The sequence below is a fragment of the Lolium rigidum genome, chromosome 7 (genome assembly GCF_022539505.1).
Source record: "Lolium rigidum isolate FL_2022 chromosome 7, APGP_CSIRO_Lrig_0.1, whole genome shotgun sequence".
NCBI lineage: Eukaryota > Viridiplantae > Streptophyta > Magnoliopsida > Poales > Poaceae > Lolium > Lolium rigidum.
This window is the reverse complement of record NC_061514.1, coordinates 154,114,847-154,130,445: the sequence shown is the minus strand read 5'-3', so window position 1 is coordinate 154,130,445 and position 15,599 is coordinate 154,114,847.

Below are 15,599 nucleotides of genomic sequence, written 5' to 3'. Positions count from 1 at the left end.
GCGGAAGATTTTTGTAAAAATCGATTACTGTACTGCTGTCAAGTTTGACGAATTTCTGCTGCTTTGTGTTTATGTGACTCTTTTAGTTTTCATTTTCTTGTTTTTGCTTTGTTTCTCTCCTAAAACACAAAAAGACCAAAAATATTTCTGTTGTTTCTCTTTACCATTTGTTTATTTTGGTTTCTTGTTCCTATTTTGATTTATTTGCTATCGTTGGTTTGCTATAAGAAAATCCAAAAAGATTTTGCTTTGTTTGCTTGTTTCCTTTTGTTCTTGTTTCCAATTCGAAAACACCAAAAATATTTGTTGTTCTTCTTTGGTTTTGTAAAGTTCATTATGGAGTTCATCGGTCTTCGGTGGTTGGAGCTTGGCTTTCATTTCATATTATTCAAGCTACACAAGTGAAAGGCAATAATGACGATCTACGACAATTCGACTGTGGTGAGAGGCTGGTATGAACTCTATTTGTTTTCATTTTTGTACATATACTCATCCATGTGAGCATGCTTAGTTGGTTCATGTGAGGTATATGTCATTTAAGAAAGTCTAGTAGTTCATGATCTCTCATGTTTAGCTCCAATTTATTAATATGAGTAGCATATCATAAATATTTGCTTGCATTGTTTTATTCATAGATAGGTATGACATTGTGGTATCCTCCCCTGAATAATTCATTTGAATCAACTTGGCACATGCTCATGCATGCATATGACTGAACAAAAGTCAATTAAGCCTCGATGATTTATTTTTCCTCAGAGTTCTTGTATCACTTTTATGCCTCAGTTAATTTATTTTGTCGCAAGCATGATTATGACAGTTATTGCTCTCTTGATTGTCGCTTCCCAGTCTATTGCTAGCCTTCACTTGTACTGGGCGGGAACGCTGCTCGTGCTTCCAAACCCCTGAAAACCAAGTTATTCCAAAGTGTCCACCATAAATACCTATGCATGGCATTTCAAACCATTCCAAGTAAATTCTCATGTGCTACCTTTAAACCTTCAAAATGTTTCTCAATTTGTGTCAATGTTTTATAGCTCATGAGGAAGTATGTGGTGTTTATCTTTCAACCTTGTCATTTACTCCTGACAGACTTTCACCAATGGACTAGTGGCACATCCGCTTATCCAATAATTTTGCAAAAAGAGCTGGCAACGGGGTTCCCAGCCCCAATTAATTAACTTTCATCGATAATTCTCTTCACATGTTTTGCCATGATTTATCAGTAAGAAACTTAATTTGCAAATAGACACTCCTCCATGGTATGTGAATGTTGGAAGGCACCCGAGGATTCGGTTAGCCATGGATTGTGTAAGCAAAGGTTGGGGGAGTGTCATCCATAATGAAACTAAAATATATGTGTAAACAAAAGAGAAGAGGGATGATTTACCTTGCTGGTAGAGATAACGTCCTTCATGGGAGCCGCTCTTGAAAGTCTGGTTGACGAGGTAGTTAGAGTACCCACTATCATTCGTTGACAACAACAAACACTTCTCAAAATAATTTTACTCCTGTTTTACAAATGAAAAGCTCTAGCACATGTTAATCCCTACTTCCCTCTGCGAAGGGTCAATCTTTTACTTTTACATTGAGTTTCCATCCTTTCTTTGAGCACCTTCTTGAGAGCATAACTGTCATTCTTAGTACAATATGCTTGTCCCAAAATGTGATTAACTGTGGTATAACTTTGATGCTTTTATCTTTGATAGTCTCTACTTCCAGTCTTTTCATGAACTTCAAAGGTGCCCGAGCATTTATGTTTTGTTGTACAAATACGGGCAAGCGAGATGCCAGTTTATCATATCCTTTTATGAACATTGCAATCTTGCTGATAGACATGATTCATGATGCTTATTATTAATTTGTTGGTACCCTTTCCATGATTGACATAGCTATTCGATGACTTTATTTGCATGTATCTTATTATGAATTGCCTAAGTACTTGTCCATATCATGAGAATATTTACATCATGAACAAATGTATTCGTGAAAGTTCTTTTATCGCACTCAGTTGTTAACTGAATTGCTTGAGGACAAGCAATAAGCTAAGCTTGGGGGAGTTGATACGTCCAAAACGTATCTACTTTCCCGAACACTTTTGCTATTGTTTTGCCTCTAATTTGTGTATTTTGGATACAACTAACACGGACTAACGCTGTTTTCAGCAGAATTGCCCTGGTGTCTTATTTTTGTGCGGAAACTCAACTTTCAGGAAAAACCCCGGAAATAATCACGAAGGGCCTATTTTCCTAGAAGACTCACGGAGCCAGAAGGGCAGGCCAGGGGGAGGCCCACGGCCTCCAGACCATAGGCCGGCGCGGCCTAGGAGGGGGGCGCGCCGCCTTATGGTGAGGCCGCCTCGGCCAGCCTCCGACGCCCCCCTCTGGACTACTTAAGGGCTCCGACCTAAAAACGCACGGGGGTTAGAAGAAATCGTCAGAAGACATCCAGAACACCGCCGCCATCGCGAAACTCCATCTCGGGACCAGAAACTCCGTTCTGGCACTCCGCCGGGACGGGGAATTGGAGGAGATCATCGCCATCATCACCACCGACGCCTCTCCATCGACCAGCCATGTTTCCCCCATCCATGTGTGAGTAATTCCCCCGCTGTAGGCTGAAGGGGATTGTAATAACCCAGAACATAGGAACAACGAAGGGTAGATTTAGAAATGGGATGTGCATTTCATCGCAAAACGGGGGAAATTTTCGCGCCTTATTGCAACTAAACCTAAGAGGGATCGAGGTTCTCTCTCATTTTGCACTTAGGGTTAGGCAATGTGAGTTAGGGAAATTTCGACATGATCTCTTTTGTATCTTGTTGATTTGGGAAATTGATTTTATTTGACAAGTGTTAAACATTAAACAGTAATCATTACACAACATAAATATGAATTTACAATTCAAACACAATATATTAATCAAATCCTTTTGGATTTCAAAGTGAGTATCAAATACAATATTTAATCAAGATTATACACTTTACATAATGCAAAAGCTCATAAACAAAAACTTGAGCTTTATTGATAACACAACACAAATTACATTGTCTTTACAGAATTCTTGATACAAGAATTGATGAATAATAAACAGAAATAAAAATAAAGATTACAAATAGTTCCTAAACTAAAATTTAGACTATGTGCCTTGAAGTATCTCTTCATGGCCATGTCCATGATTCAAAACCTGCAAAACATAAAAACCAATACTAGACGAGAATGTTAAGTGTAGAAATTCAGTTTGGACAGATTAGTGTGACAGATTCAGTTTGGATGAGTTAACCAAGTGTCATAGACACTTGTGCTTGTCCAAAACCCGGACAGACACCGAGGATAAGAAGGAGCGAGACCAAAACTGAGCAACCATCGGGGCTCAAGTTTCAGCATATGAGCACACTTGCTCATGTGTGTCTGTGCACACAACAGACAAGGCAGTGCACTAGCCTAGTCATCAAGCAAACCAGGCTTGTGTGTCAAGGCCAGAGAGGAAGTAGAGACCATATAAATAGCACACAAACCCTAGAACCATGACAGTCGACCACATATGCAAATCACCAGGTAAGGGTGAAGCGGAACAAGCTCAGTTCATCCAGCTTCTTGAGCAAGAACAGAACCAAACCATACAAAACCACTCAGCCACCGGGAATCATGGTGACTTGAGAAGATCATCCAAGACCCGGAGGTGGAGAGCTGTACACAAAACCCAAGTCCGCATCAACCAAATATTTCTTTCTAGGAGCTGGAACAAGGTATACCTAGTTCCTGGAAAAGATCCCATGGATCTAATCCATCATATGCATGAGCATGGGATGAGCGAGATGCTCATATGGGTAGATCATCACTTGGTTTTCACCAAGGATTACCTGCCGATCAAAAGCCACTAAAATATAAAGCATCTAGGTACAGATCCTATGCACAAGAAACTAGCACATATGTACGGATGCACACACTAGCCGGATTTGATGCATAGGTAGCACCAGTAGATGGCAAGGATTAGCAGCCATGACTACACAATAAATCCTAAGCATACAACCATCGAAACCCTAGATTTCTTCACGAGCAAGTATATTGGCATTCATAGTTTCTATGATTCCCAAATATACAAGCAAAGATGAGTAGCCAACAAGATCCAACCAACCGGGTGAGCAACCGGTCGGTAGCAAGGCTACCGAGGTCACTTCACACTTAGCACCAATTGAGAGAAAGCCAAATACAAAGCATCACTATCCAGAAATGGATTCAGACTTTAATTGCTTGATAAATAATCATGAACAACAAATTCATATCAAGCAAGTCATTTAAAATCATCACTGCATAAGCAGTTCTTCATAATCAAATTAATACAAGCATGAATTTATTACAGATCCATGCTTAGTACTGACAGTAGCACACTATTGAGCAGCATAGTTAATTTATAGCCACAGTATTAACCAGTAAGCCATCATCGGCAATCAATTGATCAAATGGATCAATTATAGCAAGCCAAGTTACACAGAGAGGTTAGCCGACAAGCAAGGAATGATCCAATGGATCATTGGCTTACGAGGAGTAGCACTAAATCATATCACAGGCACCTCTGGCACACACACAAGTGTCACAGATGCAAAACAAGTACACCTAGACAAGCAAGCACAGTAGAGCATGGCAAGTATAGAGCATGCTAGGAGCAGCAGAGAAGCAAGAACAACATGAACAGCATGTCGAGCAGCAGGTGCCAGTACCAGTAATGGTAATTGGACCATGTGCTTGCAATCAATCCAAACATAGACGAATTGCATCGGAATAGCAAGGCTCCGGGTGATCACGGGATCACCGGAGAGCAGCGAGCTTGAGGAGGAAGAAGAACAGCACCAAGAGGAGGCGCACGAGAGAAGAGGTGGATGCAACACTTACTTGCGCACGGAAGCGAAGGCTAGGGCATGGCGAGGCGGTGCTCGCGCGGCCCTAACGGCTGCAAGTCCGGGGTAGGCGCCGGCGTTACGCCGACGAGCACAAACACCACCACAGCACGGCACAGAGACGACGGCACAAGTACTGCAAGCGGCACCTGCGCCAGGTCAGTCTCGGAGGCGCACCCGTCGTCGGCGAGGACGAGATCTCGCCGGAGTTCGTCGCGGCGATTCTACCCGAGATCCAGATCGGAGGCGATTCGCCAGGAGAGGAAGAGAAGGAGAAAACCACGCGGACAGATCGATAGATCTGCTCGCGGCGGTTCGGATTCGGTAGGTGGCTACGGCGGAGGAGCTCGGAGTCGGCCGGAGCGCGGCGGCGGCCATGGCGGCGACGCCATCGCCACGGGCGTCGCGAGAGAGGAGCTAGGGTTAGGAAAAAGTGAGAGAGGGCCGAGTGAGTGAGAGCGGTGGGCCGTTCGGCTCCACCGAGCCGCTATGGGCACGCCTTAGTGGGCTGTCCCATGGGCTTAGGTTAGTGGGCTGGGCCCAATATGGGTCCAGGGGGTATTTTAGTATTTTCACAATTTAGAAAAGGCCATTATTTCACCAAATTTTAATAAATAAAATACAACTCTAAAAATCCATTAAAAATTGGATTGGTGAATGAAAAATTATTCTTAATAAGAATAAAATATGAAATAAAATTTGATGAACAAATTTAAATTTGTGAATTTTATGAATTTAAAATAAACATTTGGAATTTCAAATTATATTTCCTTGAATTAATAAATCAAGGAAAAATCCCAAATAAGTTCAAATACTTATTTTTAAACATTTCAAAATGAGATTCTATTATTCCAAATCATTTCTATTTGAAAAAGGTATTTTCCAAAGGAAGATATTCTATTCCTTTTTATTCTCAAAAATATAGAGACAACTCTATTATTTCAAATTATTTTGGAATAAATAATAAATCACCAACATAAAGTAGTTTACTTTGAATTATGTTACCTTGTGTGAATTAAAGTGTTTTATACATTAAAACAATTGCAAATTATCGCCAAAGGCATAAATCTTAACTCAACCCTAAATTGTAATAACTCATCGGGATAAAGGGATTCAACAAAAAAATAATACATCCATGCATGCATCATTTGGATTTTATAACATTGTCCTTACCGGACAATGATGCTTCTTTACAGAACCCGAGGTCCAGGTTCCATCCAACGCATTGAACTGCACTATCTCGCAGTCCACAGGCAAGTTCACCCTTGCTCATGTCAAATTTGAGTATTTTCTATTAATTTAATGCAAAGCTATATGACTTATCATTCCTGCATTGAAAATGAAATGTTACTTTTCCAATTATGAATATGACTATGTGGTTGGCAATGGAACCAAGGTATGTGTTGATTGGTGGAGGTTCCATTGCATGGGTACTATTCATCTAGGACTAAGTACCAATGCCGTCCGGTGATTCTAGCGCCGTACATATCGCGTTGACCATAAGATCTATAATGGCTCGGGGAAGCCAGCTGTATCTTTTCCCTCTCGCATGCCAACGGATTGGTAATAAGGGTTGCCCGGATCGGTCTATCTTTGGTAAAGGTGGGGACATGTGGTCCTGCACGGTCTACCATTAGATACGGGAGAGGGTAGACTTATTATTGGTCTATGAAGGATTGTAAGGGTTGTCCGGATCGGTCTATCTATGGTGTATAGAACAGGGCATATAAGTTGTTCGGCTCGGTCTACCTTAATGGTATAGGAGAGAACAAGTGCCCGGGTTAGTCTACCCATAAATATAGGAGAGGACGAGACTTACAAAAGGGTGGGTCCGCGAGGTCGCGGAGAAGGCGGTGTGGGCTTGGATCTTTATACCCGGCCTCACACCAAGGAAGTGTGAACGGGGGCAAGTCCCTGCGGATGGCAAAAAGGGTGAGATCTCTTATGGGAAAAGTAACGCACCTCTGCAGAGTGTATTAAATTGTGGCTGTCACTCCCTGTTCCGGGAAGGGAACTGCGAACGCGGCAGGAAAGGAACTCCGTGAAGTTCTAGTCAACCTGTGAAGACTGACGGGCATAGTTTTCATAATAAAAGCAACCTTTTGAAGAAATGTTTTCAAAACATGCATTGACCTGCGATTTCCTGATCAATGGTCGTAGCTAGTGCATCAAACACCTTTTACTCTTTTGAACTTGCTGAGTACCCCTGTACTCACTTTATTTCGACACCCTTGCTAGACTGTGATACGGAAGTGGAGGCCATGACCGATGGAGCACCAGGAGGAAGCTACGAGCTGGTCTACGAGGAACCCGATCTTTCCGGAGGAGTTGAAGGCGTAGACTATGGGATAGTCTACGGACCCGATGACATGGAGGTGGAGGAGTAGTGATATACCCGAGTAGCATAGAGCCGAGCAGCGTAGTGGCATACTTAAATAAGTTGCTGAGCTCTTTTCATATCTAGTTGGTTTGTACTAAGTACCTTATGTTGTAGGGTGTTCTCATCGGACCTGTGAGAATACCAACTTGTTAAGACCATGATTGTAATATATTATCGAGTGTTATGACCTGCAATGTTTCGTTGTACCACTCGAGGGATGTGATATTTGTGAAGAAGTCCCTTCATGAAGATCATATCAACGACTTGTATACTACAACATGCGAGTGGTATGCTTGGGTCACCGCGAGCTGGTATCAGAGCAAATGTTGCGACCTTAGGTTGGAAAAACCTAGTATAGGGAAGAAACCTGTAGGAGTCTAGTAGAAATAGTAAAGGATTCTCTAGAAGTATGGTGATTATTCACTTGAGAATAGCAAAACCATATATTTTAGTGCGATAATTCTTTATTATAGCTATTATGATGCATTATCACTACTAATATTCTGTTTTTGTATACAGCCATAATGGCGAACACTTTTCCCAAGAGGACTTTGAGGAAAGTTGAGGGTTGGCTCGGTGATTATGATGGACCAATAACAGCTCTCCTGTGTGGGATGCTGAAGGAACTTCATTGCGATCCACGGATACCTGTTATCAAGTATACTTACTATGATGGGGAAATCCTAGCCAAGTGCAGAGTATCGGTCCAACTACCGGAAAAGCTGCTGATGAGTCGTATAATGCCATACGGAGAAGCCAAAACTATCACCACAGCCTACCATATGGGCCTATTCAAGGCAATCCTTGAGATAAGGCAGCACAAGTCAGTAGAACTCCTATGTTCAGAGTTTTCTCATATACCTCATGCCGAGGAAGATGAGGATCCCACTCTTAATCATTTGGTGTTAGCCCACAGAAGTCCTGAAGCTGCAGCACAGCACATGGATAGCTGTAAGTCTTTATTGACTACGATGTATCTTTTACACATGAAGATGAGAGGTGAGATTGACCACATGCTAGCTGAGTTCACGGACCCTGATAAAGTCCAAACTCGGATGCATGACTTGAGGGCACAACCACAACATACTACACCCTTCTTTAACCCGAGACAGTGATGTAGATTTGAGTGACCGAGTGGTTCAAGAGAAATCTACCTACAAGAGACCCACTTACACCTAACTTTGTTCCGCACTATCCACATGTGTCGGCATCATATGATACTGGATATGGGGGAGACCACTCATGGAACATAAATTGCTCGGAGTCACCGATTGAAAACTCGACGGGTTGGCGTTTCGGGGAACCTTTCGGTGATGAGGAGGAGCCAATTCCATGTGATACGAGGAGATGAGAGTGATGCGGTTAACCCAAATGTTAACCAACACTACGAGCAGGAAGAGAAAGGTACTGATTCCATTTCTTTAGATTTGGAGATGGGTATATCTAAACCATCGCAGTACGAAGTAGGTGAGAGTTATGGAACAAAGAAAAAGAAGAAGAAGAAGATGAGGGGTCAAGTGAATAGGAATCCTCCATGGATGACTGGAGAAGAGGCGCTCGTATTCCATCGGGGATATGTATGAGTCTTTATCTAGTTACTTTGGAATGACGGATCTCTGTCTCGGCACTTCGTCCGATTCGGATTACATACCTCTCTGGAAGGACCTTTGTTCCGGACGGTGTTCGGAAGACTAGTCGCTGTACTTGGTTGGACCCCGGGGATGTACGCGGAGGCGAATGAAGACGATGAGGAGTAGAGCTCCAAGGAAGAATAAAGTAATCTAGGTGGTATTGTAATAGAACGTATTTTAAATTCCCGTTGGCTTGGGCTTGGAGCCAAATAAGTGGTTTATATGTACCACATGTAATATAAGTTTGTGAGTGTGTTATGTATTATACGGTGTATATACATAATAAATGTTTGTTTTGGATTTGCTTCTTGATTTCATTATGTGACTAGTACTTGGGCAATGAGTTGAGCTCGAGAAAACATTTGCATGGTGTAATTATGAGTAATCGCTCTTTGTTACGGGACTAGGGGGAAATGGCGTTAGTTGAAACCGAAGATGCTCGCAGAGAGCGGGAAGGAAGAGAGAAAGAGGAGGCGGATGCAGCGGCTAGAGCCAGAGAACGCACCACCACCACCACATCCAATGATGCATCCAGATTTCCAACAGTACATGAGGGCAATGGAAGAAGATAGGAGGAGGTACCAGGAGAGTCAGAACAAGAACATGCAAGATTTCTTTACCCACGTCATCAATGATAGGGGTAATGAAGGCAGGGAGTAACCTTATCGGACTTCCGGAATGCAAGACCACTACCTTTTGCATCAGCCCCGGAACCAATGGATGCGAGAAGACTGGCTCATGGACACCGAAAGAAAGTTGAGGACCGTTGGATGCAATGATGAAGAAAAGATTCGGTATGCCACTTATTTGTTGTCGGGTCCAGCAGCATCATGGTGGGAGAATCTTGTGGCGAGTACACCCTCCGGAAAAGGTGTTCACCTGGGAGGAATTCAAGAAGAAGTTCCGGGATGCCCATGTTCCGGAGAGCGTGGTGGAGCTGAAGAAGAGAGAGTTTGACGAGCTGCATCAGAATACTGCACCTATCATGCAGTATGTCCGAGATTTTAATAGACTGTCAAGATATGCACACGAGGAAGTGGACACCGATGAGAAAAGGAAGAAACGATTCATGAAAGGCATGAATCCATATATGAAGATGCAAGCTGAGGTTGGCACGGACTGCAGAATTCCGGGAGCCGATTGATTCGGCAATCACTTTCGAGGATGACTACGGGCGGGTCCGGGAGGATAGAAGGAAGAAGGCTCGTATCGAGCCAAGGAAGTACCCGGTCGATAAACCGACTCCGGATCGGAGTTTCAAACCCCGATTCCGACCTACGGTAATCGGTATAACCGGGAGGTCGGAATCGGAACCCAAGAAATCAGATCATATGCAACGGCTGTGGGCAGAGGGGACATATTCAAAGGGATTGTCAGAAGCCCAGGATCATATGCTATGGTTGTGGGAAAGAGGGACACATCAAGCCAGAGTGTCCAAACAAGGCGTCATGGAGTGGACAAAGCTCCGGAGGACGAGGCGGGGGTAACAACAACAACAACAACAACAACAACAGACAACCGGAACAACAACAACAACAAGAGGGGAAAGCCATATGGGAAGCTGAATTGCACAACTTTGGAGCAAGCGGGAGAGTCGGATCAAGCGATCGTAGGTACGCTCGGCATCCTTACTCATCCTGGCAAAGTATTATTTGATACTTGGAGCAACTACATCATTTCTTGCACGGGAATTTGTGGAACAATTCGGGCTTAGATGTTCTAAGTTAGAAACACCTATAAGCTGTCTTATACGCGGGGGAACGATCTTAGTAACCCACGTGAAAGAAGCACGAGTCATAACCATTTGTGATTGTGTATATTTCGCGGACCTGTTCATCATCCCCATGAAGGACATATCGGTCATCCTAGGAATGGGTCGGTTAACGGAGAATGGCGCGGTAATCAGCTGTGGAGACAAGACGGTATCACTCCGAAACTCCATAGGAGGTCGAGATAGTGTTTCAAGGAGACAAGTACACTCGGTTGGAGATAGGATTGGAGCTGAATAGTCCGAAGGAGGTGAAGATTGAAGATATTCCTGTAGTGAATGAATTTCAAGATGTATTTCCCAAGGAACTACGGGAATGCCACCCGATAGAGAGATCGAGTTTACCATAGATCTAATTCCAGGCACGAGCACCAATAGCTCAACCACCATATAAGATGGGGCCAAAGGAGTTAGTGGAGCCGAAGGCTCGGATAGATGAACTGGAACGAAGGGATTTATCCAAGAAAGTGTGTCACCATGGGGTACACCGGTTATCTTTGTGGATAAAAGAGATGGAGGAAGGAGAATGTGTGGAGATTACAGGAATCTTAACAATGTAACCATCAAGAACAAGTACCCTTTACCCAGAATACAAGATCTTTTTGATCAAGTTCAAGGAAGCTGGAGTCTTCTCGAAGATAGATTTAAGGTCGGGATATCACCAAATCAAGATCAAGAAGGAAGATGTGCCAAAAACAGCGTTTGTGTCAAGGTATGGACACCATGAATACTTGGTTGTACCATTTGGACTAACAAATGCACCAGCTATTTTCATGAATTTGATGAACAAGATATTCATGAAGTACTTGGACAAGTTTGTGATCGTGTTTATCGATGACATTCGATCTATTCCAAAGATAAAGAAGAACATGCCAAGCATTTGAAGATAGTTCTGCAGATTTTAAGGGAACATCGGCTATATGCAAAGTTCAGCAAGTGCCGAGTTTTGGTTAGACGGTGTTGAATTTCTTGGACATGTCATAACCAAAGAGGGAATAGCGGTGAATCCAAGCAAGGTTCGGTCGGTATTGGAATGGAAGTCACCTAAGAATGCTAAGGAGATCGAGAGGATTCCTTGGTATGGCGGGCTATTATCGGAGGTTCATTGAAGGATTTTCGAAGATTGCAGGACCAATGACCAAGTTACTCAAGAAGAATACCCCATTTGTGTGGACTGATGAGTGTGAAACCAGTTTCCAAACACTCAAAGAGAAGTTAACCACGGCACCAGTGTTAGCGGTTCGGAACCGGAAAGGATTACACGGTGTATTGTGATGCTTCCAAGAATGGACTTGGATGTGTTCTAATGCAAGATCGTAAGGTGATAGCCTACGGATCAAGACAACTAAAGCCACATGAACATAACTACCCAGTACATGACTTAGAATTGGCGGCAGTTGTGTATGCTTTGAAGAGTTGGAGGCAATTCCTCTATGGATCCAAATGTGAGTTGTATACAGATCACAAAAGCTTGAAGTATTTCTTCACTCGGAAGGAATTAAACATGAGACAAAAGAGATGGTTAGAGTTGATTAAAGACTATGAGCTGACAATCAACTACACACCGAGCAAGGCTAATGTAGTAGCGAGATGCTTTAAGCGGGAAGAGTGCGAGAATCAACCTACGGAATGGGAGATCCGAAGGAACTTCGGAAAGAACTTGAAGAAGCTCAGATTCTGTTTATCCAAGGTGATACAGTGGGAAGCATAGCAACCATGAGGATCATGGATGAAATGTACTCAGACCTAAAATATGAAATCATTCGGAAGCAAGTAGACGACTTATTCATCCAAGAAGAAATCAAAAGGATTGGAGAAGGGAGACCGTCCGAATTCAATCTTGGAGAGTTTGGTTCTCTATACTTTCAAAAGAGGTTATGTGTACCGGATGATCCGAAGTGAAGTCAATCATATTGAAGGAAGCACATGAAACCCCTTACTCAATACATCCGGGAAGTACTAAGATGTATATGGATTTGAAGGAAATGTTACGGTGGAACAACATGAAAAGAGAGATAGCTCAATATGTCTCCGAATGCCATACATGTCGGCGAGTAAAAGCGGAACATCGAGTCTGCGGGATTACTCAAACCACTAGAGATACCGGAGTGGAAATGGGATGAAATCGGGATGGATTTTGTTACTGGTCTACCAATGACTAGTAAAAAGAAGGATATGATATGGGTAATAGTGGATAGACTTACCAAGAGTTCTCATTTCATAGCCGTAAATACAAAGGATACTGCAGAAAAGCTTGTGGACATTTATGTAAAGGAAATTGTTAGCAAGCATGGAGTACCAAAGAAGATAGTCTCAGATAGAGGTTCAATTTTCACATCAGCGTTTTGGAAACAACTCCAAGAAGCTTTAGGAACCAAGTTGGATTTCAGTACAGCTTATCATCCACAAACCGGAGGACAAACCGAAAGAACCAATCGGATACTTGAAGATATGCTTAGAGCTTGTGCTCTAAACTTTGGAGGCTCATGGGAGGACCATCTACCATTGGCGGAATTCTCATATAACAATAGTTATCGAGTAGTATCCGAGATGGCACCGTACGAAGCATTGTACGGAAGGAAGTGTAGATCACCAATTTGTTGGTTTGAAACCGGAGAGAACAAGGAGTTTACACCGGACTACATCAAGGAGAGACAAGGAGTCATCGAGGTGATCCGAGATAGACTCAAAATAGCCCAAAGTCGACAAAAGAGTTATGCTGACCAGAAGAGACGAGTTTGGGAACCAAAAGTAGGAGACATGGTATATTTGAAGGTTAGCCCAATGAAAGGACTCAAAAGGTTCGGAGTAAAAGGAAAACTAAGTCCTCGATACATAGGACCATTCAAGATACTCAGTCAGAATCGAGAAACAGCTTTTGAGTTGGAACTACCGGAACAGCTCAGTCTAATTCACAATGTTTTTCATGTATCACAACTCGAGAAAATGTTTGAAGGCACTGATGATCCTATTACACATGAAGAAATAGAGCTACAATCAGACTTAACTTATGTGGAGAAGCCTGAAAAGATTACGGAAGTACGGTGGAAGAAGTTAAGGAATAGAGCAATCAAATACGCAAGATACAATGGCAACATCATCACGAACGAGAAGCAACACTGGGAGACCGAAGAAGAGCTCGGGAAGTCCTACCCCGAGTTATTCGGGTACCAATCTTAACTTCGGGACGAAGTTTACGTTAGGGGAGAGGCTGTAATAACCCGGAACATAGGAACAACGAAGGGTAGATTTAGAAATGGGATGTGCATTTCATCGCAAAACGGGGAAATTTTCGCGCCTTATTGCAACTAAACCTAAGAGGGATCGAGGTTCTCTCTCATTTTGCACTTAGGGTTAGGCAATGTGAGTTAGGGAAATTTCGACATGATCTCTTTTGTATCTTGTTGATTTGGGAAATTGATTTTATTTGACAAGTGTTAAACATTAAACAATAATCATTACACAACATAAATATGAATTTACAATTCAAACACAATATATTAATCAAATCCTTTTGGATTTCAAAGTGAGTATCAAATACAATATTTAATCAAGATTATACACTTTACATAATGCAAAAGCTCATAAACAAAAACTTGAGCTTTATTGATAACACAACACAAATTACATTGTCTTTACGGAATTCTTGATACAAGAATTGATGAATAATAAACAGAAATAAAAATAAAGATTACAAATAGTTCCTAAACTAAAATTTAGACTATGTGCCTTGAAGTATCTCTTCATGGCCATGTCCATGATTCAAAACCTGCAAAACATAAAAACCAATACTAGACGGAATGTTAAGTGTAGAAATTCAGTTTGGACAGATTAGTGTGACAGATTCGGTTTGGACGAGTTAACCAAGTGTCATAGACACTTGTGCTTGTCCAAAACACTGGACAACACCGGGATAAGAAGGAGCGAGACCAAAGCCGAGCAACCATCGGGGGCTCAAGTTTCGGCATATGAGCACACTTGCTCATGTGTGCTTGTGCACACAACGACAAGGCGGTGCACTAGCCTAGTCATCAAGCAAACCAGGCTTGTGTGTCAAGGCCGGAGAGGAAGTAGAGACCATATAAATAGCACACAAACCCTAGAACCATGACGAGTCGACCACATATGCAAATCACCGAGGTAAGGGTGAAGCGAGAACAAGCTCGGTTCATCCGAGTTCTTGAGCAAGAACAGAACCAAACCATACAAAACCACTCGGCCACCGGGAATCATGGTGACTTGAGAAGATCATCCAAGACACTGGAGGTGGAGAGCTGTACACAAAACCCAAGTACTGCATCAACCAAATATTTCTTTCTAGGAGGCTGGAACAAGGTATACCTAGTTCCTGGAAAAGATCCCATGGATCTAATCCATCATATGCATGAGCATGGGATGAGCGAGATGCTCATATGGGTAGATCATCACTTGGTTTTCACCAAGGATTACTGCCGATCAAAAGCCACTAAAATATAAAGCATCTAGGTACGGATCCTATGCACAAGAAACTAGCACATATGTACGGATGCACACACTAGCCAGATTTGATGCATAGGTAGCACCGGTAGATGGCAAGGATTAGCAGCCATGACTACACAATAAATCCTAAGCATACAACCATCGAAACCCTAGATTTCTTCACGAGGCAAGTATATTGGCATTCATAGTTTCTATGATTCCCAAATATACAAGCAAAGATGAGTAGCCAACAAGATCCAACCAACCGGGTGAGCAACCGATCGGTAGCAAGGCTACTGAGGTCACTTCACACTTAGCACCAATTGAGAGAAAGCCAAATACAAAGCATCACTATCCAGAAATGGATTCAGACTTTAATTGCTTGATAAATAATCATGAACAGCAAATTCATATCAAGCAAGTCATTTAAAATCATCACTGGCATAAGCGAGTTCTTCATAATCAAAT